A 24,161-nucleotide genomic window follows, 5' to 3' on the forward strand; every position below is an offset into this window, starting at 1 on the left:
CCATTCAGACATGTGTTGACTGATAACAATTCTTAATTACCCTACACAGGGCTGAGAGTTGTGTGAACACATATAGACACTACTTTATTTGGAGTCTCTCCAGTCATGCAATTGGATAAGTAAAATTATATAAAGGTTTGAAAAGGTTGACAATTAAAATTGGCACCTTTGTTCATATGTGTCTGGGACAAATAGAGATAGGAAGGTGCTCTCTCTCTCTCTCTCTCTCTCTCTCTCTCTCTCTCTCTCTCTCGTGTGTGTGTGTGTGTGTGTGTGTGTGTGTGTGTGTGTGTGTGTGTCTACGCTGACTGCTCCAGGAAGAGTAGTTTCAATAATATATACTTACCTCAGAGTCTGGAGACTAAGTAGTTCAAGATGAAGGCACTAGTATGTTTGGTTCCTGGGATGACCACTTTCTGGTCTTGCAGACAGTCATCTTTTCACTTTTCACTGTTTTCTCACATAAGAGAAATATAGACACAGAAGACAAAAAGGAGAGAGAGAGAGAACATGCTACTATGCATTCTCACTTTACATGGATGCTAATCTCACCAAAGGAGCCCTACTTCCACCTAAGTATCTCTCAAAGGAGGCCCCAGCCTTCAAATACTATTATCTAGATATTGAGAGGGGGTCACAAACTTTCAACCTACAAGACTTTACCCTATCCTCCAATTCATACTCTTTCACATACAAAATACAATCTTTCCATTTGAACAGCTCCTAAGTCTGACTTGTTTTCACACTACTTTCATACTTATTTATTTTTATTGAAAATAGTTTTTTATATAATATATTCTGATTACCTTTTTCTCCTCCTGCAACTCCTCCGAGATCCCCCATATTTCCCCATCCACCCTTTCCTTCTTTCTCATCAGAATACAAACAGGCATCACAAAAAAGGGTAAAATAAAAACAGATGAACCAGAATAGAAAAAACAAACAAACAAACAGAAGAAAAAGTGTCCAAAGGAAAGCTCAAGGAATGCACATAGACACAGAAACACACAAACAGACAAATATGTTCTCATACCTAGACCCAGAAATCTCATAAAAACACAAAACCAGAAACCACAATGTACACTCAAAGGACATGTATGTGAGGTAAAACGAGAACAATAACAACCAAAGCCCTAACATAGCATTATGAGAAAAAACCTCCAAACAATGCTATTGAGTTCCCTTCTTCTTGGCCATTTACTGCTAGGTATGGGGCCTAGCATCAAGAATGGTTCCGATACCCAATGAGACTCTGTGAAGAAAACTAATATTTTGTTTATGAGTGGTTATCATTTGGACATAGCTTCTGGGTTGAAGATGGGGGCTCATGCCCATTTCCCTTTTCAGGGCTGGGACTCCATCTATCCTAGACCTGTGCAGTTCCTATTCATGCTGCCACAGTCTATGTGTGTGGGTCCTATTGTATTTAGAAGGCCTTGTTTCCTTGGCATCCTCATGCTCTATGGCTCTTCCAATCTTTTACCTTATATTCCTCAGGATTCCCTGAACCATAAGTGGTGGCAGGAAGTGGGGCAACAATAGTTTTAATCTTCCACCTCTCGTCTTAATTTTATCTATATCAAACATGGAATAATCAAATCACAGTTCATCCTGAGGCCAAATACCCTGTAGATATGAATTTGTAGACCCAAATGAATTGTGTGCTTCCATGATATGATGTTGAGAGGCATCGGGTAGATAGACGTTCTCATTCCAAGAGAAAGAAACTCTAAGAAAGAGTGATGGGTCCCAAGCAAGTCTAAACCTAAGAGGGCAAACCAATAGCTATGAAGGCTCAAGAAAAATTGTCTTCAGTTTGAAAACTCTTTTCCTTTCTCTATATAATAGTTTTTAAATCCATTGCAGTAAAGGCCCCTCACCTGAGATTCACTTAATGTTAATTAATTGGTTATACTGATCGGGTTGAGATCCAGGTCCTGAGATCTAAACATGTGATTTATTGGTGGCAACATATTTGCTGCCTGGCTACAACATGTCTCCTGCTTGCCTCATCAGTTCCATGTTGTGTGAATGCCTCCATGTGTGTCCAGCATAAGTCCAGGGCTGCCCTGTCCTTGGCATCCTGAGTATCTCACACAATAAGGTAATTTTATTGTTCTTGTTGATAAGATCATTTTAGATTTCAAATGCATCTGTATTCTTTCAGTGAGGGTTTTTCTTTGTCTTTTATTTTGTGTTTTGTCTGTTTTATTTTGTTTGAATGTGTTGTATTAAGGAGCTATTACATAGATAAAGGAAAAGTAGATTTTGAGATAAACAGAGTACAATAAATAGTTAATGAAAATTTTGATTAAACCCAAGCCAAGCTGGTCATAGAAGGCGGCATTCTAGAGCTGAATGACATTCAAGAACATCTGTAGGCTGCAGTCTTAGGGATGCTTTGCTTCTTGAGTTCAGTGCCTCAGTTTTCAAAGATGACAGCTGTTTAGACACTCCATGTATTTCTCTCCATTCCTTCAACTAATATATGAACAGATGCTCTGGGATAAGGAATGTGTTAAACACTTCAGTAGATACAAAGTTCAATAAGACCAAAATCCAGACAGAACACATCTCCTCCCACACAGAAAATCTAGATTTTGTTGTAGGGAAGGGGAAATGCAAGTCAGATGAAGACTGGCAAGGATGCTTAACCCTGTGCTCTGATCTTCTTGGATGTGAACAACTATTCCATCACAGTTCCCTGTTGTGCTTGAGTAGATCATCGCATGAGGACTGGTCAGCTCCAAATTACTGTGTCTCACGTTTGGAGGGAATGCATGACTTTGAATCAGAGTATATGTTGACTGAAAAATTCTCTTTCAGTCTTTCTATCTACCCTGAAGAGGTTATTGTTATTTCTAGAGCAAGTGGATGTAATATGCACAGCAGAAGCACTTGGACAGTTCTCCAGCTTTACCTTTGTTATCAAAGTACTAAAGATATATGTGGTTAATCACACTACACTAGTAATTCTAAATCCACAAGTTTCCCCAGTTTTTCATATAATTGTAATAGCTTATTTATAATTTCTTTGTATGCCTAGGGTATTGTCTTTGAAGGGAAAGGTCTGTCTTATGCAACTGCCTATCTCCAATATAAAGTAGTGAGTTACTTTAGTAATTGCTACTGTGTCTATATTACTAATGATGCTTCTTTTCTTTATTTTTTCTTTCAGAAATCACTGTGCTTTTGGCTTTGTGGCCCTGTGAAGACATTCATTTCTGTTGTTATTTGTTGAGTGACCAATCAGATGGGTGGAATATGTTATAGGAATTGGCAGCAAGTGTCCAATGGGTGAAGAAGGTAAGATGGGCCAGCAGTACTGAGGGCATCACATGTAACTATGTCTGTGAAGATGGGAGTTAAGCCTTCCAGTTACAGTCCTCATGTCTGGCTTGAGCTAGAATTTCATTAAACTTGAAGGAATTTTAGAGGGAGGGAAATCTGTCTCTTTGGCTTTAAAAAGGCAACTATTCAATGTTGTTTTGGTTGAGTTCTCTTTAATTTGTACCTGTTAGGCATCAATCTGGGGAGGACAATCTTTTTTTTTTTTTTTTTTTTTTTTTTGGTTTTTCGAGACAGGGTTTCTCTGTGTAGCTTTGCGCCTTTCCTAGAACTCACTTGGTAGCCCAGGCTGGCCTCGAACTCACAGAGATCCGCCTGGCTCTGCCTCCCGAGTGCTGGGATTAAAGGCGTGCGCCACCACCGCCCGGCAGGACAATCTTTTTAATTGAATCTGGTATGGAAGAAAGGAGAAAGACTAAAGATGATAATTCTCTGATAAGGACATGTCTGGACAGACTGATTAAGATGATTGCTACCCTGAATTTTTATCTTTTTCTTACTTTTGAAAGGAAGTTTTTAAAATAAAAAACAAGATGGCTTGCATTCTTAAAAAGAAAAAAAAAGAAAGAAAAAAAAAAAAGAAATTGCTAAGAGTCTGGAATGCTCATACCTCAAAAGCCAGGGAGGCTCAATCATGAGCCAGGAAGTCTGATTTTAATACTAGGCCCAGCTCTGCTGTTCACTGACTGAATGTCTTTAAGTTAATGAGCTCTTTCCTGAGATAATACAGTGATTGGATCCTTAATCTCTGACAGTTCTTAAGTTTTAGAATTTTCCAAGTTCATTTACGTTCATCTTATCTGTTCAATGGTGACTGACACCATTTCCAAAGGCCATTGATATTGTATCCTCAGTTAGAAATTTGTGTTTCAGATGTGGTCTCTCTTGTGGAGCTCTGAATGGCCTGATACTCACTATGTAGACCAGGTTGGCCTACATAAATGTTAGATTAATTAATTTAACATTAATTCTCTGAGATTCTAGACCTATCTATGCAAATGTCTATGTCCATTGTGCATACTTACATCTTCCAGGTGGTACATGTGTGCAGGCTAAATGCATGTTACATGTTTTCCTCTAAATCTTCACTGTGTCCTATATCTCACATTTCAGTGGGAGAACACATTTCAGTGGGAGAACAACAATTTAGACACAGGAAAGATTCCATGTGTCTCTCAGTCCTTATCTCTTACAGAAACTGATTCTAGTAGATTCCTATATGTACTAGTTTCAATTATTCCTTTATTTTTTTTTTGTTCATCTATTACAACTGACACTATCCAAGGTAAGACAGATTCTTCTCTAATATTACTGATATTTTGGCCTCTCTTGCTATCTGTCTTCATCAGCTCCAAGGCGTTCTATCTTCCATACATACAGTGAGAAGTGTTTCCCTAAGTCTGTGTATTATGTTATTCTTCTGGTTCATCCCCTTTAAAGACAGACCTATGGATTAATTATGAGTTTCTTTTTTTTAAAAAAGAATTTATTTAACTTTGTTTTATGTACACTGGTGTTAAGGTATTGGGTCCCCTGAAACTGGAGTTACAGACAGTTGTAAGCTGCCAGGTAGGTGCTGGGAACTGAACCCAGGGCTTCTAGAAGAACAACCAGTGCTCTTAACTGCTGAGACATCTCTCCAGCCCCTAATTACGAGTTTCTTAAGAGACTTCTAGAATCCTTTAATAAGAAAGCCACCCTTTTACTAACCAGATTCACATCTAAGCCACTCTTTCTGCACACCCACTCTTTGTTATATGTCCCTCCAGGAGCTATCCATTAGGACACAGGCTCATTTCTCTCAAACAATAACATTTCTCTTTTTTTATATTTCTTAGCTTGGACCTCATTATCCCTAAAAAGATTTGTTTGCTTGTTTGCTTTCATTTTTTATTCCCTAAGATCAAGTCATGGTTGTCTCCTAGACAATACTTCAGTGGCTAGGGATTACACCATCCACAGTAATTTCACATCAGGTCATAATTGTCAGTATACGAATCACTTTTGTAGTCACTGTGATCAAACAGAAACAGCTCACAGGAGGAAAGATTTATTTTGGCTCATTGTTTGGGGGAAACTGAGTTCACTGTGGTTGGGATGGTAGGCTATAGATCAGGTCCATCACAACATAGATGAATGACAGAGCCCTTCACTTCACAGCATGGGGGCATAGGGGAATTACTAAGATCAGCTACCTGGCATTGCCTGTTTTCACTGTGTCAGAAGCATGCTGTCTTTAGAGGTATCACTCCCTTAATGCTTGCTTTTTGCTGCAGCTACTATTATTATTCAAAAATTTTAAATGAGAAAACTCAACCTTGCAGAGGATAAGTTGCCCATGGCAATATACTGCAACTTTTTATCTTTTTAGTTTGTATCAATGGAACATCTGACTTTTCTATTGCTTTGCCTTTTGCCAATCTCCTTCTGCCTTTCCTCTAAATGAATCTGCTAAATTATGAGCAAAAACATTTCCTCCACATGAGACTGCTTCTTTAGTCCTCTGAAACTATTGTTAAAAAAAAAAAAGAAAAAAAAAAAAAGACAGGCATCTAGCCACTGTGTGTGCAATGTATAAGTCTTTGGAGATTTCCCGGATTGTTTTGTCTCATATATTAATGAGAGTCACTTTGGGGAGAGAATTTCCATTTGAGAAGTCTTCAAACTTTCCCCTCATGCTCTGGTTAACAGTCGATAGGAAAACAAAAACACAAACAAAACCACAGTGCGTGAGTGAAACAATCGGCAGTGGAAGCGTGGCTGACTGCGCCTCCTTGCTAAGCACCAGCCTGATTGGGAAATCGCAAGGCTGGGATGGGCTGCCCTGGTGTTGGCATCTCCTGTGCTCCTTCGCTCTGAAGCCTGCTTCAGCAGGTGGCATGCATTTCTTCTGTAGTTATGCCTGTGAATGCTGATCATCTTGTTTGTTTGCCAAGGCTGATAGGCCTCTTCATTTTATCAGCCTTCTGAATTCTTCACTCGGATGTGCTAATGATATTTCCTATTTTTTTCTAGATAGTGGGGACAGGTAGCATAAGGTACTGACGAAACAGTCAAAAATTAAACAGAAAGCACTTGTAGGAAATCTGTTAGATTTTTTTTCCACCTAGAGATTAAACACAGTCTTTTCTTTGGGACTTTGCATTGCTTTTTTATTCAAGGCGAGGAACCAAAATAGTCTTATGCTTCCAGAAAAATCATTGAGACCAAGGAGCCTGCTGCCCACAAGCCCCTATATAAATTAAAAACCACCACCACAACAGCAAAAAGCCATAACACAGATGAAACAGATTCTTAGACTTTTCAGGACTGGGTTCTGATCTCAAGGAAAGGGCTTTTATGTCTCAGGGGAGAAAACATCTTGTTAATGCTCAGCTTCTAGAAAGAGCAAAGCAAGTCAAACAACGTGTTTGACTCACAAATTAGTTTCTTAACTTTGGTGATTCAGATGAATCTAGAAGTGTGTCCATTTCTTTTCTACTGATTGCCAATATATAAGAATTTTAGAGTTTCTTGATCGGATCCCTGTGATTTGCCATAAACACAGGTAGAGATGGAAAGGATATTTTCTTTCTTTTAATGATGCTTGCATCCAAGTAGATCTGTATGAGGAAACAGAAGAGAGACTTTCAGCACATGGTAGAGACAGGGCTGGGTACACAGGAATAGCTCTTAGTTCAACCTCTCAGGAAATTCGCTGGAGCTTTCCCTCCTATCCCTAGCCTATCTGTAACTTAGGTACTCTTCTCAGTTCACCAGAGGAATTCCCCAGGCAGCTGCAGGGTAGATGTCAGCCCTGCAACCCTGCTGGGTATTTAATAGAGCCCTGGGGCCTGCAAATGAATGTCTTGGAGAAGTGAAAGGGAAGTGTCCTTTGCAGAAGAGGAGCCAAGTGCACTGACATCCCGCTGAGTAACAATCAGCAGGGGCTGCAGGTCACAGGTCACCCAATTATTTCTCATTTGCATAGAAGTCAATTCCAGAAAGCTGCTTGGAGGGCAACTCACCTGGGCTGCCAAAGCCACCAGGCTCTGAATTGTCACTGACAGCTCTAAAGGCTGGCAGCCTGCTGCTGTGTCCTATGTGCCTGCTGGGTCTGTCTGCGAATGCACATTTCCTGTTTCGGGATGTAGGCCACCATGGAGAAGGAGGCCAAGTATCTGTCTGACGCCAGTGTCACTGGGATCATAAACAGACACTTCGTTCACTTGTTGACTATATACTGCAGATCTTCGCTATGTGTAATGAGACAGCTACTCCCGATTCAAGGACCAAATGCACGATGCTATTATTGGCTAGGCCGAGTGAATATCTTATCCTTCAATGAACTCCAGTCTAAAGGATAATCTTACACTAAAGTGCAGGTACTTTGTCTTGCTTTATTAACTCACAACACAAAAAAAGGACCATTTTTTTTTTAAATAATATTTGTGTGGTAATAATTGTGTGGTGCTTATTGACCATCTTCATAAGGCAGGCTCTGTCTTCCATAGTCTGCAGTTATTATCTTGTCTGATGTAACTGAAGCTTTGCCTGACATGTTAGGTGTTCTGATAGATGAGGATACTAGGGTTCACAGTAGCTAGAGAACTTGCAGAGGGCGTCATGATTGACCATGCCTCTGTGCACACTAGTGTGATATCTCACAGCTATCAGTTTGCCCCTTGTAAGTCTTTTGCACCTTGATTATTAGTCTCAATCAACTTGTGTGGGAGGGAGTTAGAGGATGGTATTTATTGCAATTATTTTGGTATAGTCGTGTTTCAAAACTCCATCACAGATTTAAAAGTTACATAGTGGTTTCCAGTACCAATGGCATTCTGGGGAGTTGTTTTTCATCAACCATCTTTCACAGGTATGACTTTTCTTATATTTTGAACTAGGTAGTAAGCCTGCTGTGGAAATCAGTGTTTACATATGAATATGACAGTGAAGCTGAAATCGTACCTGTAAACAACCCTGTCCTGCATTCTGTTGATGAAATGGGGCTGGCAGATTATTAATGCTACACACAAAAGGCCTAACTCTGCTAGACAAAATGAGAAGAGGCTTCAGTGAGGGAGGTAATCATTGGGTTTAGAGTTGAGCATGGGTAGGATTGACCAGGAGGAGATGAGAAATGGTTTGCTAGGTAAAGGGACTGCTACAGAAGTTCCACCTACAGCCATGACTAAAATATGCCATAAATTGTTTATGTGTGGACAAATAAAACCACTGAATAGAGTTGATTTCAAAATCAAATGGAAAATTTGGTGCTCAGAGAAACCTTGTCCAACATGCATGCTTTAATTTCCATCCCTGTATGCCACCACTATGTTTGGTACATAACTGTCCAGAGACTTTCAAAGCAGTTACAGGGACATACACTCAAATAGTCATTTATGTCCATGGAGGCACCCAACTGCTGTCTCTTGCATACTGTTCTACATCACAGTTTTTTTTAAAAAAAGTTCCTTTCTTCTTTCAATTGTGCTTGTTTTGTTTAAAACATTTCTGTTTGCTTTTTAAAACATTTCAAACCCAATCAAGAATTTAAAACAAAAACAATACAAGAAATCATCACAAACTTTTCACCTAGTGTCACTGACTCATGAAAGTCATTTGGTTGTATTCTATACAATGGTTTTATAAACTATCACTCCAAATCAGGATACGGCTTGTATGTCACTTAAACAGAGACCCCAGCAAGTTTCCTGTTTCCATGCTTTTATGGAAAGAAATAGCGCTGATGCATCGGCAACTAAGAGCATATTTCTTGCCCTACCAGAAGTACCTGATAAGCCTTGAGAACACAGGTGGACAGAGGAGACCATGTTTCAGTACCTTGACCTTTGGGGAAGAATTTGACACTGACTTAATTGATCATGAGGGGCAGCCATTTGAGGAAGGAGAGTATGTTCGCTGTGCTTGTCTTGTGTGCTCAGTGGTACAGAGAAGCAACAGACAGTTCAATTGAAATGCAATCTCTTCATTTCCGACAAGCAGCCATTTAGATGGCATTATCTTTTCTGTTCTGCTTGTCAAAGTCAACACGGCATCTCAAAGACTGGTGTAGGATTCTCTCCTTTGAAAGATCAAAGCATCTCAGCATTGCTCAAGTTATCTGTGTACTTCCTCTGTGTATTACATAGCAAAGGATAATGTGCATGCAAAGTGAGAGGACTTATGAATACTGAGACAGGCAGGAAGTAAGCTAAAAAGCAATGTGACAGGGTTTTGTAGCCCTGTAGTCTAGACACAAAATGATTGTTCTCTGGTGCTCATTCATTCTTTCTCTCAGCAAACAAGTCCTGAAAGCCTTCAAGGCACACTCTTTTTTTTTCTTTTTCATTTTTAAAATTTATTCTTCTCTCATACAATACTTCCTGACCTCAGTTTCCCTTCTTTCTACTTCTCTCAGTCCCCAAAACCTGCCTTCTTCCACATTTCCCTTCATAAAAGAACAGGCCTCCCAGGGTTATCAACTAGGGTTATCAACCAAACACAACATAACAAGTTACAATAAAGCTAGGCACAAACTCCCAGTAGGAGGAAAAGGGTCCAAGAGTAGACAAAAGTCAGGGATACCCTACTGTTAGCAGTCTCACAAAAACCTACACAACCATAACATATATGCAGAGGACCTAGCTCAGACCCATGCAGGCTCCTTGACCGTTGCTTTAGATTCAGTGAGCGCCTGTGAGCTCTGCTTAGTTGGTTCTGTGGGCCATGTTCTTCTGGTGTCCTCTACCCTTCAGGCTCCTACAATTCTTCCTCTTCCTCTGCAAGGTTCCCTGTTTGCCTGTGGGTCTCTTCATCTGGTCCCATCAGTTGTTGGATGAACCCTCTCTGATGACGATTGAGCTACGTACTGATCTATTATTATAGCAGAATATCATTAGGAATCATTTTATTAATTTTTTTTGGCCAGTTGTGTTTGGCTCTATCCTAGGTCTCTGGGATACCCAGCTTCCAGTTCTTGGCCATCAAGGCAAAGCCAGACATGACAACTGTATAGAGGTAGAGGCCACAAGTTAGAACAGTTATTGGTTAGCTTCTCCCACAAATTCTGTGCTACCATTCTCCCTGCACATCTGTCAGGCAGGACAAATTATAAGTTGAAGGTTTTGTGGCTGCGTTGGTGTCCCATTCCCACTACTGGAAGCCTTGCAGGGCACACTCTTTCATTATCTTTGCGAAGACATAGTTTTGTTTTTTGTTTTTTTCCAAGTGTGGAGGGTTCCTCTCAGGAGATGAAAGTGAGACAAAGGAATATATCAGTTGAAAAAGCAATTGAATCTGAGCACAGTGGGGGTGTTATTTCAAGGAATAAATTCCTATATGTTCATTAACTAACTTATTTTTTCATTAGACACACATCTATTGGCTGCTTACTCAAACTAAATTTACATAAGCACCTGCCAAAAACTCATGATACTTCCTATTATAAGGGAACTCATAAACCTAAGCAGGGATCCTTTGTCCCTTTCTATGTCTAGCTGTTCCCTTAGAGTGGAACCTATATGACATTTCAGCTGTCCCTAGATAGTTTCAGAAGGAAATCAAGACTTTGCTCATCTGTCCTCCCCTGGTATCACATGGTTCTTAAACCACAAGATTATCTTTCCCTCTGGAGGCACCCAGATTACCCTATGCCCTTTGGAAAACTCAGAGCTCAAGGCAATGAGAGAAGAAAGCAGAGGGAAAGAAAGGTATAACAAGCCATATTAAGTCTGCCACCAATCCTTTGTGTTTGTGGAGAATCCAGAAGGTTACAGTCAGACACCTGGCAGATGCCTCCATTTGGAAGCTTTAGAGAAATTTTGAAGGGTCCAGTGAGTTCATCTTTTTGAGAAGCTCTGAATTTTAGTATCCAAGCACCATGCCAAATACTGTTAGGTTGCCATAGTAACAGTTCCTATACTTTTTATTTCACAGAAAAAAAGCATTTTAAAAATATTGGTTACATACATGCAAAGGCTACTGAGTAAGTACCTCTCTAAATCAACGTCTGGCAGATTTCTCCAGCATCATATTTCTACCCATTATAGATATCATCCTGGATCTCTTGACACCTCTAACTACATTTCCTAATTACAGTTAATAAACAGACCTAAGCATGTACATAAGTAGGAGATTGCTTTTCTAACATGCACAAGGTTCTGGGTTTAATCTCCTGCATTGCCATTCCCCAAAAAGAAGTTTGGAGAAGTTTCAAAAAGACTCATATTCATTGGCCTAAGTGGTGTGCATTATTCTTGAGCAATGAAAGACAGTGCTTGTGGGTTGAATGGTTTCACTCTCTGCAAGGCATGAGGCTGGACTACCTTCCCCACACAAGCCTTCACAATACTGCAGTGAATAGCTGGCAAGGATGGCTGATGCTCAGGGTCTAATAACAATAAGTTCATGTTTTTCTCCTTGGTGCGTCTCCACTGAGCTGCATCATTTGGTTTTTGTAGGGCACATTGAGTCTAGTAGCTTTAGTTTGAGCCATAAGCTTTAGAAGCTTGCACTCTTTCACCAGATACATTGCCAAGATCATTGACTGGTATATGAGATTAATACGAATCCTACACCTACTCTTCCTTATCTCCAGAAGCCCCCATCCATCCTACCATATAATCTCCCATCCACAACATGTTGCAGGTTGTCACTATGATGGTTTTGACCCTATGTTCCAGCACTCATGCCCTTCTCTGCACCCATTTGTCTAGATGTGAAGATAAAATCCTGTCTTCTATATAGGGATTGCTGATCCTGTGAGACAGCCGACCACTTCTTAACCCTTTCCACAGACATCTCAGTCCCTCAGCATCTCACTGGGAGGTCCATAGACTCTTTCTCTTCATGGACTCCTTTATCCATTAAAATACTGAAATTATGTTTTACAACAATATTGGCTTAAAAATAAGTATAATTTTCTACTTTAAAAGTTAATTTTTCTGATTATTGCTTTTGCCCTTAGCTACCCACCATAACTACTGGTAATACCCAATTGCTAAAGGTACCACCCACTTATGTCCATATATTAAGAACATAGAGGAATCAATATCAAACTAGCTTGGAAATTTCCTATCTGCTTGTTAGTTTGTACTCCTCCAGAAAGTGCTATGCAGGATGCTGGCAATAAGACATAACTTCTCTAACCAGTGTTGGACCCTAGCACAGATTGGGTATATAATCTTCAAGCTGCTCCACACACTGAAGAGCAATTGGCAGTGGGTAGTTGCCAAACAAAGAGAATTATTCTTTACTGAGGATAGGTTCCCCATGTACCACTGGATGGCCCCGTCCCCACACCTATCTGTATATGAAATCACTAAACATAGTGAGTTATTAAACAAACAACAGACAATGAACAAACTATGTGTGCGTTAAGTTTTAGAATAATAAATAACTTTAAATTTCATTTTTCCTTCTGACTTGAAAAGAAATTATAGCATTTTGGTAGATCTCTAAGAGACTATGAGTCCTGGCACTACACTTACTGTGCCTATTGGAGAAGTCAGAGCTGTTGTTCTTCTGTTAATCCATTGCCATTTATTTTTCTTCAAGTCTGCAAGGTTTGGGAGGATAACCTTTGGGTGTTTAATATCATCTCATCTCTTGGGGTATATGTACACGCCTGCTTGGTGAACAGGTTACGAAGGCATAAGACATAGTCCCTAACCACCTCACTTTCCACTGTTGTTGGTTTTGGCAGACTAACCTTTAGGATGATGGTTTCAAACCTACTTTTTAAAGGGACAGGATTATTCCTCACATTAACTGTATAGCCCTGAAAAGTTTGCATTGGACTTCTTGTAACCTTTTCATCCTAGTTACTTGGATTGGCACTGTCCATCTTCTTTGTCTCATTATATGGAAGAGCAAATTGAAGCTGAGAGGGGTTAAGCAGAATCTAAAAAATAGAGTCCTGTCTGCACAGAGTCCAATACAATATATAATACGCAATGAAGCCGGAATCTAATATTTATCTCTCACTCACAAAACAACTTTTGTGTTTCTACCAAACTAGGCAATAACTAATCCAAATTAAGGCAAAACTTGTTTCATTTTTCTTTAACTATTTGGTGAGTACCAAGATCTCTGAGAAACTGAAGATACCAAATGGAGTAGGATGTCTTCTAAACTAAGCAGTAAGTGTGCTACTTTTCATTACTGGTACAAACACCTTGAGATAAATCAGTTAAATTGAAGGTAGCTTTTTATTCCTCAGATCTATAGGTTTCAGTGCCTGGCTGTCTCCATACCAGTGGCAAAGAACACCACGACAGAGGTGCATTCTGTAACAAAGATGATCACTTAATTGTGACTGGGAAGATTAAGAGGGAAAGGCAGTGCTATCCTCAAACCCTGTCCGGGGAATGCCTCAGTTATCTTCCTTCCTTACTCTAGTCCACACCATGAAAAGGTTCCAGTGCTTTCCATAGTGCTCCATTGGTAGTTTGGGTGATACCTAAGAGTCAACTCTGTTACTATATTAGCCAGTGTCATCTTCACTACAGGATTTATGGTCTCTGTTCTTGGCAGAGAACCTTCTTCAGCTTAGTCACTTCAAGGCTTGTATTGCTTGTAAGTTCCATCTCACTTAGGGAAATGGAGCTTCCATGTCCTGGGTTAACACACATGGAGGACTGACAAGTAAATGTTTGGCCAACTCATCTCTAGTAGAGATAAATTTGATGCATCATCTACCTCTAGCCCAGAGGACCATGCAGGGTGATGATTGCTACTGTGAGACTGCATCACCCCTACCCCCATCTCTTTAAGAATGCCTCTGCTTCTGTTGGTTTTCCTTTCCAGGTGTCGTAACCAAGAGTGCTCCCTAGGAAGATTACCAATGTTAAATTTCATCTCAATCCAATCTGGGACAAACTGTTGAATATTGCAAGCCTTCAAGGTCATTGAATGAACCCATAGGGTTCACTTGCTCCATCACTGTTTTCATTGATGATACTTAGCACTGTGCTAAGAACAAAACTACAGCTGTGATTAGACTTTATGGTCACATAGAATTTAACTGACATCTACTCTAGACACAGAGGCTAATCCTGTTTCTGTACTCTATGCCTCTTCCCAAGCATTTTGGCTATCTTGTCCTCTGAAGGACGGTAAGAGAAATCTATTTCCTGGATTCTTCTCAGGAAATTCCTATATCATAAGATAAATGCTGCTTCCAAGAGATCAGTAGTGGTGTTGGAATGACATTTTCTTACTCTGTTTAGTCCTATATGAGGGTGCAAGATGGAGTCTGAGTTTAAGGGGGTCATGGACTGGAGCAGAAGTACAGAGCATGAGAGGGTTACTCAGAATGGTTTGGAGATGTGAAACTAAGAAGAAACAGTGGCCTGCCAGTGGAAATCACTACCAGGCTCAGAAATTGAAAAGATATAATGGAGGAGAAACAGATTTTAATTTAATTTCCAACAATATGGAATAAGGGTAGGGAGTAGGTTTCCTTGCAATTCTTACGGTTGCAATAAAAAAACCACTTAATGGAATTACAGCTGAATCAGACTCAAGCCAGATGCTAACTGTGCTGCCCATTTCCCCCTTTCTATGATTACTCTTTGCCCCATCCATTAACTTCAGGTCCCATTGCTGTTAAATGGCACATCCACTTCTTCTTGACTCAGGGACTCTGCTGTTACCATGTTGTCAGCCTTGAAAGCCTCCCTGTATAACTGGCACTTCCTAATTATTTCAGTATTGGCTTAAATGCACCTACTTGACAGGAATTCTCCGACTCCACAGAAAAGCCTCAACTTATACTCATTATGCTACTCTTCCATATTTCATCATTCCATCTAATCATTCAAAGACTATCATTCGTTGATGAATATGTTTGTTTCCTGTCATTGTTAATTTTTGTGTTGTCCAAGTCACTTATGCTATTGGCAGCCCTCAAAGTTCTAGATGCCTGTCCTTGCCTGTATTATGAGGGCCAAGAGCAATGTGATCCATACCAATTAGCTTTCTAAATACTTCTAGAGTGAATGACAGAACAAATGTAAAATTCTTTAATGTTTTCTGTATACATCCATAGGATTGGATGTCTGTGTTAATTCACTAAACAAAGGACATAGAGTTTGGGCTCAACTGTATTTCTGGGTTGAGCAGAATCATTGGACATCTCTAAGTTCCTCCTGGATCATCAGGCAGATGGGAACGGTAGCCAGTCCTGGAATAGTCCATTCCTGGAATGCCAATGGCTGCATAATGGTTTCCCTATGTGTGCATTTGTGCATTAACACTGGCCTTTTGGGCTTTCCTGACCTATCTCTATATAGGAAAGATTACATTGGTAATACTGTGGGAAATTGGGGCTAACATGTAGCATGGTATCCAAAGTGGTTTCACTTGAACAAACAGAGGACAGTAGACAGGCACTTAAATGCTTGAGTAGGTATCAATTGGAAGAACGTACCTATAATCCATGTTTATAAAGCCTGTTAGCATAAATTTTTGAAATAGCACTTACACCACTTTATTCTTGACAAATGGTGTTTGTAGCCACTGAGATATTTTATTTCAATTATGCACTTATGTTACAGGGAGAATTCTAACAATAGCCAGGCATAAGCCATTTTTACTGTATTCCTATCACTATTCTGGTTGTTAAACTCAACTGGACAGTTCATTAAGATGAAAAATTAACAACACATGTTAGGAGAAAATGATCATGGGAAATGACAGTTTGTGGAGGCTTGCCTATTCAGGAATGCAGACAGAAGACAAACATGCCGGTCTTTGAGAGAAATGTCATGGGCCTATTACTCCTTGCTCATGTGTTTACCAAGCTTGTATTCAAGGCTGTGGGAAAAAATAGACATGACCATTGCCCATCAAGAACATGCCTTGTAGTTTGGAAGGCTAGAGAGACTTCTGCTATCAATTGCTGGGCATTCCAGAAAGATATACGAGTGCTTCAAAGATTTTTATTATTATTTACGCTCTTCATGTGCAGGGGCCTACAGGGGTGGGAAGAGGTGGGGGCGTCAGATTCTCTGTATCTAGCATTGCAGGCAATTGTGATTCATCTGACATGAGTGTTGGGATCGGAACTTGGGTCTTCTGGAGTAGGGATTTATCTTAACCCCTGAGTACTGTTTGTGACCCACGTGCATACACATGCTGTTATTTAGGAATAATTCACTCTGAACTTTAGAGAAGATTCATAGGCCTTGGAGAAAGAGAGATGCTGATAAGCAACATATGTTCTAGAAACCTTAACTGTTAATGGCTAAGATGCATTGCTTTTGAGGGACAGAAACACATTTTAGAATTAGAAAGTAAGGGATTCATGCATTATTTTGTGAATACTAGCAAAGCCTACTTTCAAAAGGTAAATTTTGTGACATTTGAATATTATTTTAATCTGTAATTTTAAAATATGTTATGTACCATACACATAAATTGCAGCAAATTTTGTTACATATTCAGAGTTGGAGTAATTTGATATAGCATGAAAGGATACAGCAGGTTGATTGAGGATTTCAAATCCTTCATGTAGTGAAATGGGGAAACATATATCCATTCTGCAGATAAGAAGCCAAGTACAAAATCAGTGTAATAAGCCCAAGAAGCTTCAGATCTGGAGCTTCATGTCTGGCCTTCATTGAGACAATATCCAAATTCTTCTACTTTATCCCACTGGTTCCAAGAAAATACATACCCTGGAATGTAGGAATAAGATGGATGGGAGCAACCATCACTTGGATTTGTTTCTGCAGGAAGTTTTAAGTTTTGGAAAGCCCCATCTCTTCATTTCACTCATCTTTTCTTATAGCATCCCAGTGAGACAGTTGTATATGTAGTACCTGAGGGGTGAGGCATCACCTAGCTGCAAAGTGATAAAGGAAAAGAGATTTTACCCGCTTTTTTTTTTTTTTAGATTGTGTAGGGGATGCTGTGTTGTCTTTCCCAGGTATTCAAGTATCTCCTTTGCACTTCCACTTCCATTTTCAGCACCATCTCTCTGTAAACTCTTCTATGAATCTCATGTCTCCAAGCAAGGGAAATTTTGAAGTGAAACCCTAGAGATGTGGGACCCAGGGACCTTTAAAAACAAGGATTGGAATGATATGTCCTGTCTGTTAACTATTGAAGTGAGTGCTGCCTATTTTCTCCTTTGTAGAAAGAGAAGATCTGTGTTTCCATTGTACCATGCTTGTCTAGATTAAAGCCACTTAAGTCATTATCTCCCCTGCATTCATGAGAGAGCTTTGATGTCATTCTCACCGTCCTAACTTCAATAAGGGTCAAATTCTCATCCTGTTTGACTGGGTGAGAATCTGACTCAGGATTTGTAAACAGTGCTATGCTTCCCTTTCTTTCAGGGGGTCATTTTCTTCCCCTGCAGACAGAGGAACAGCAGCATCACTAGGTTTCAGCTGAGAAGTCAGGATGCATTAACCTAAGCAGTAAGATCAGAACAAAAGCTCTGTTTGTGATCCGCCAGAGCCCAGTTGAGGCAGTCCCTGCTGGTTTGCTGCATTCAAGAGGCATAAATATAATTAGATCTTCCAGAATAAAAAGGAACTGGGACTTAGCAAATGGAAATTTTAAGGAGTAAATGGCCTCTTTCCTTATTTCTCTGCAGTTTGGTTAGCTTTGAGGGAACTGCAGGAAACAGCTATCTACCTACCTATCAGTTATTTCCTTATCACTATTTAAAGGATTAGGACTTCCTGAAATAGGTCCTGATAATCTTGGAACATTTTCCCACCACTGATGGGCTCAGTCCTGGAGTAATGACACTTGGATTTGATCTTTATCTTACCAGGCTACTAATTGGGTAATAATAGTAATACCTAAGTCATTGAAATTTTGTAACTATTAAAAGAAGCATATCTCTGATATATCTAGATCAGTGCTTGCCAATGGGAACCCTCCCTGCACTGGAGCAGTGATAATCATGACAAGATTTAGGTGTCAAAACCATTTGACACCAGGTATTTCCAACTTTGGGATTATGTAGACAAATGTTGGAGTAACTTTTGAAGTCTAGGTCTTATCTGGGTTGTGGAGCATGTGTACAAGTTATCTTAGTTGATGCAGGTGGTTTAAACCAGGTTCCTCCATGGATCTCTGTGGCTGTAATTGTTGGATGTGCGGGCAAAAGCTTTATTTTGCAGAAGGAAAGTATCTATGAAAATGTCCTTCAGACTTCAGAAGCAGCAGGATGTGTAGGGCTAGCAGCAAGTCACTGTAAGAGATGGTGGACCTTCGCTGGAATTTTACACTTGATTCTTAGTTTGTGAATTTGAATAGCTCTCTGGGAAACACACTTTCTTTGTGCATAAAGAAAAAGGAGTGGAAAGCAGTAATGGCCTTTACTAACTTGCAGAGCTGAGGACAGACTTGCAATTTTTGCACCGTGAAAGAAATTGCATTTGTTTTCTCCTTCCCCAAAGTAATATAGTACTATGCAGAAGAGTAGGAGCTGTGGAAATATGTTGTATTAATTATGTCAATTAATTTGCAACTTCAGTCAAGTAATTTTGCCCCATGGAGTTTCCATTGTTTTAGCTTTCAAAAGGCTGTCTTAGCTTGCATCTGTAGCAAAATACCACATGTTAGGGCTCAATACACTAAGAATTTTATCCTACTGTTTGAAAAAATCACAATTCACAAAGAGTCCTCAGGGCTCAAATCAAGTTGCAGGCAGGGCTGGAGGGCTTTGTTCCATCTGAAGACCAAAGAGAATAATCCATCCTCTTGATCTTGTCCTTTTGACATCCCAGATGCCTCCTTCCTCCTTTGGATCATGGTCTCTTCCTCTACCTCCAGAGAGCATCACTACAACCTCCCTTCTCCCACCCTTCCTTCTGCCTCCAACCTTCCTATTGCCCTTTCTGTGTGATTTCATTGAATACACCAGATCAATCCAGGTTAACTCCCCAATCTCAAGATCTTTTCATTTATTTGTTTATTTTTCAGAGGCAAGATTTTACAGTGTAGCTCAGGATGACCTCAAGTTCACTATCGTCCAGTCTCAGCTACCAGGTGCTGAGATTACAGGAATGAACTAGCATCAAAATCCCTAAGTCAACTCTATTGGTAAAATCTCCTTTGCCATATAAGATCACATATTCAAAAATCCTTAGAATTTATTTTGAGGTATCTTTGAGGAACTACTATTATTTCTATAATAGGAACACAAATTGCACCAATTTATAAGACAGTTGCAAGGATCAGATGAGATATCGCAAGCAAAGCATCCATCCAGATTTGTAATGATATGGCATGAGGGATCCCCTGGCTGGCCCAGCCAAGGTGTTCTACGGGTGGGGGGAAAATGCCATGCAGATGCAGTGGTGGGCTGTGGTGAACAGAAAGTCACCCCAGGCACTGCATCCACGTGGAGAGAGAGTTTATTATAATAGGAAGATAGAGAGAAAGACAGGGAAAGAAGGAAGGAGAGAGGAAGAAAGAAGGGAGGGAAAGCAGAGGTGTGCACACTTCATGGCAGGGAAAGGAGGAAGGGGAAGAGAGAGAGAGCAAAGGAGGAGGAGATTTTTCTTAAAGGGACCTTAGGATGGCGTCAGGAAGATGCTGGGTGGGTCCCCAAGGGGCTGGTCATAATACTAACAAGATTCCCCAGCACACACTAATAACTCACAAAACAATTTGGGATTATTGATGATGACACCTGCTTACACACAGCTTGTAGTCAGACAGATCTCTATAGCTTTGTGCTCTGACAGCCCTTCTGTCTGTTCAGTAATGGCTGGAGGTCGGTTTAATCCTGAAGGGAAGCTGGTTTGCAGAAAGGGTATTGTCTGGATGAAACTCCTGTAGCAGATTATCTTGGCCAAGTGTTGCCTCTTTTGTGAGCCTTAGCTTTTGTTTGTAAACTCAGAGAAGTCGGTGGGGGCTGGAGGGGGGTTGCCTCTGGGGTTTTGTGTTCCACTGGAAAAAAAATCTATGAACTATGATAAGTGGTACCAAGAGGATCAATGATGTGTGGTCGGTATTATAGTAGGTTAACTGGCTTCCTATTACAAAATAATGACAGTAGCACAGCAGAAAAAAAAAACAAAACAACCTGTCATTCTTTGCAGCCACTGGTAGAGTTACTAATAAGGCTTCCCAATCATGAGTATTCCTTTTTCAAGGGCAAACAATGCCATGTAAGAAAGGCTAGCTTTGGGTCCTTTAAAAAAAATTGTCTTTAGGTGGAATGGGTCAGTAGTACAGATGAGGACATGAATTCAGGTTTCCAAGGCTAGGAATAAAGCTGATTTTTTTCTGTTAGAAATAATCAATCGCATTCTCTCTAGATGAATGACTAAAGAGGCAAAACGTAAAAAGAGAAAGAAAGACAGTGAGATTTCAATGGCATGCTGCATACATCCCTGATACTTAATTCCTAACGCGTTGGCCATTGTGGGGAAGGAGAACAGAAAGAAATACTGAATCATTTGCCTAGTACTCTGAAGCTGGTGACAAAAGGCAGGGCTTGAGCTGATCCTTTACATCCAAATAGAGATTTTTGATCTTCAGTAGGGGACCTTCCTTTTCCAAGATGTCATGCTTGTCTCTCATGGGATTACACATATGGCAGGCCTAGAATGGGACTCAGTTGGCCCCTTAAGGTCTCTACTTTCTCCCTAACTGACAGATGCCCAAGGCCACAATATATCTTGTTTCAGTGTTTTCTTTTTAAAACATCTTCATCTGCCCTGTAACCTTAGTTCTGCTGTGTGTCTTACTATCTTATATTTTGTTCTTTCTAGTTTTAGTCAGAGTCAAATGACTGCTTGTTTGAATTTAAGATTGTGATTTAAGCATCTCAGCGACACTTATGTTCAAAGTTCATCGCCCATTAAGGGTGGAAATAATTCTTGTCACTTGTCTTTGAATTTAACCCTTTTGGGTTCTGTCTTGGGAGAACATGTGAAGTTTCTGAAGTTATCAGAAGACATTTCATTGCAGAACCCTAGAATATGCCTCTTTACATGATTTGTGATGTGCAGTGATGTGTTACCACAAAGAGAAGGACTGGTATTTATTTTGTGACTTGATGTTATCTCCATCAGTAAATTTGAATACAATCATGTCTAATGTTTGCACAGAATTCATTTCTTTCACCAAAAACAGCAAACTATGTGGAGGAAAATAGTCAATGTTCCTAAAAGCAGCTGTGGTTCGAATCTAGAATCTCCTAGTTTTCTTGCATTCCAAAGCCAACCCTATGCAGCAAACTACACATCATACCTCTGATCTGGTAAAAGCCACAGGGTAAATCGAGCAATTCTTTTTTTTTTTTTTTCTTCATTAACTTTAATTTTTGGTTTTTTTTTTTTTTTGTTTTTTCGAGGCAGGGTTTCTCTGTGTAGCTTTGCGCCTTTCCTGGAACTCACTTGGTAGCCCAGGCTGGCCTCGAACTCACAGAGATCCGCCTGCCTCTGCCTCCCGAGTGCTGGGATTAAAGGCGTGCGCCACCACTGCCCGGCTAACTTTAATTTTTTTAAAATTCATTTTTACATACCAACCACAGATCCCTCTCTCATCTTCCCTCCTTCTCTCTCCCACCCCTCATCCTCTTCTCTGCCAGGGTAAGGTCTCCCATGGGGAGGCAGCTAAGCCTGGTACATTCAGTTGAGGCAGGACTAAGCTTCTTTCCACTTTATCAAGGATGAGCAAGGTGTCTGACCATAGGTAATGGGATCCAGAAAGTCAGCTCATGCACCAGGGGTAGATCCTGATCACACTGCCAGGGCCCCCTCAAACAGACCCAGCTACACAACTGTCTCCCTTATGCAGAGGGTCTGGTCCCTGCAGGTTCCACAACTATAGGTCTAAAGTTCGTGAGTTCCTTTGGGCTTTGTTCAGTTGTCTCTGTTGATTTCCCCATCATGATCTTGACCTCCTTTTGATTTACAAAGTAAATGATAAAATAAACTAAAAGTAACATGGCTATTAAAAGAAACTGAACAGATTAGGCCATTTGCAAAAGTCCAATCATTAAAACTAAAATCTTTAAGATCATTTGATGAGGGCTATAGTGATATGACTTTGGGTGAGTAATAAAACCTTTTAAAGCTTCGAGCTGGGCAGTGGTGGCTCAGGCCTTTAATCCCAGCACTCGGGAGGCAGAGGCAGGTGAATCTCTGTGAGCTTGAGGCCAGCCTGGTCTACAGAATGAGTTCCAGGACAGGCTCCAAAGCTACACAGAAAAACCCTGTCTTGAAAAAAACAAAACGAAACAAAAAAAAAAAAAACCTTTTAAAGCTTCAATTTCTTCGTCTATAAGATGTGAGTAACATGAGTAAAGCTCCCATGAAACTGGGAGCACATTGATGAAAGGAGTGTTTTGAGCACTCTGCATAACACTGGGCTTCAGATAAGAACTTCACAACTTTAAGTCACTGTCATCACTGGTTTTCTGCTCATTCTGAACATCATTCTGCACATCAAGGACACTGAAAACTAGTCTCTGTGAGAGGTACCTTTTCATTTCTTGAGAAAAGATTTCCAGCATCAGCTCTATTATCAAATAACAACTGTTTACTCTCTGGAATCTGAGCACTAAAGACTATAACTGGCTTATTCTTTGCTCCATTGATTAAATGAGGAGAAACATAACCCTCACCTTTGTCATTCAGTTCATGTATAAAATGATCAAATGTTCATAAAAGTTCTTTGTCAATTACCAAGTACACCAGAACATGATATATTATCTTAATTTCTCTACTAAAGATATGCCATAAATAGTGTAGATACTACTGGCATTCATAAAGCATTTGTGTCTTGTTAAGCAAGTATGTATAAACCATTAGCAGATGGGCTGGTAATGCAACCTTCTAATTTCAGCTTCAGCACCTGCTCATTAAGATCCACTTTCTAGCAGTGTCCTTCCAGTAGATGCTGTGGATGCTAGCAGGCCATAGGTCACAATAGTTAGTTGTGACATCCTGTGGTTCCACTGGGTTTGGATTCCAACAACTGATGTACTTTGTGACTTAGTCTGATTGCCAACCATCTTCTGGATTCCACTTCCTCATTTGCAAAATAAAGGTAGAAATACCAACCTCACTGAGAACCTGAGGAGAGTAAAGAAGATAGTGACCACAAAGCTACAGGATATTCCTTAGTGTAAGGGACCAGAAAACCTCCTAACTACAGCTGAATGCTTTTCTGTGATTGACAGATAATCTCTTTTCTCTTGTCAGGCCATTCAATAAAACACTAATGAGTTTGTGTCCTCCCCTTTAGTTGGGTTCCCAGGAGCTCAAGGTCACAGGCACCTGATTCTGCCTCTCCACTTATTGTCTTTCACTGGCTCAGTTGAACGTCAGGTCCTCCAAGTCAGTTCCAACATAGTGAGATTTCTGCAGGTTCCAATGCCTCTTTTGGTAAATTGAGAAATGGGAAGAGAATGAGAATGGAAGAAATGGAGCAGAACAGATCAACCATTAAGTTAGTATGCACAGTCATTCCCTATAAATGACAAAGGACCTGTATAAACTCTACCCACATGACCAGCCAGCTCCCTGTAGCCCAGCTAAATCTGAACTAATGCTACTAGAAAAAGAATTAAGGGAAATGTAACATCATTAAATTTGGAGGTCAAGGCCTTGATGCTGATAATCATAGAAGACGGTTATTTATTGAGCATTTATTATATGCAATAACTACTATAATGTTATAAAATTACCTCATTTGACTCTCATATTAATGCACAATAATTTCAGTTTCCAAATAAAGAATAACAAAGTGGGTTCTTGGTCAGAATGCAGGGAGCTAGTGGTGAGTGGGCAGGATGCCTGGGAGATGAGGGACATCAGAGCACTAGGCTCTTCTCCAGTCTAACTCAGTCT

The 24,161-nt window shown here is 40.1% G+C and overlaps 1 protein-coding gene across 1 annotated transcript in view; it reads left to right on the forward strand.

Moving 5' to 3' along the window:
• Cdh11 (cadherin 11) overlaps positions 1 to 24,161 on the forward strand; it is a 162,879-nt gene that overhangs the window by 64,103 nt on the left and 74,615 nt on the right. Inside the window, exon 2 of the mRNA XM_059264253.1 lies at positions 3,179 to 3,306. The gene's annotated coding sequence lies outside the window, so the exon portion shown is untranslated. The remainder of the gene's footprint in view (positions 1 to 3,178; positions 3,307 to 24,161) is intronic.

This window comes from Peromyscus eremicus, chromosome 5 (assembly GCF_949786415.1).
Source record: "Peromyscus eremicus chromosome 5, PerEre_H2_v1, whole genome shotgun sequence".
Lineage (NCBI taxonomy): Eukaryota > Metazoa > Chordata > Mammalia > Rodentia > Cricetidae > Peromyscus > Peromyscus eremicus.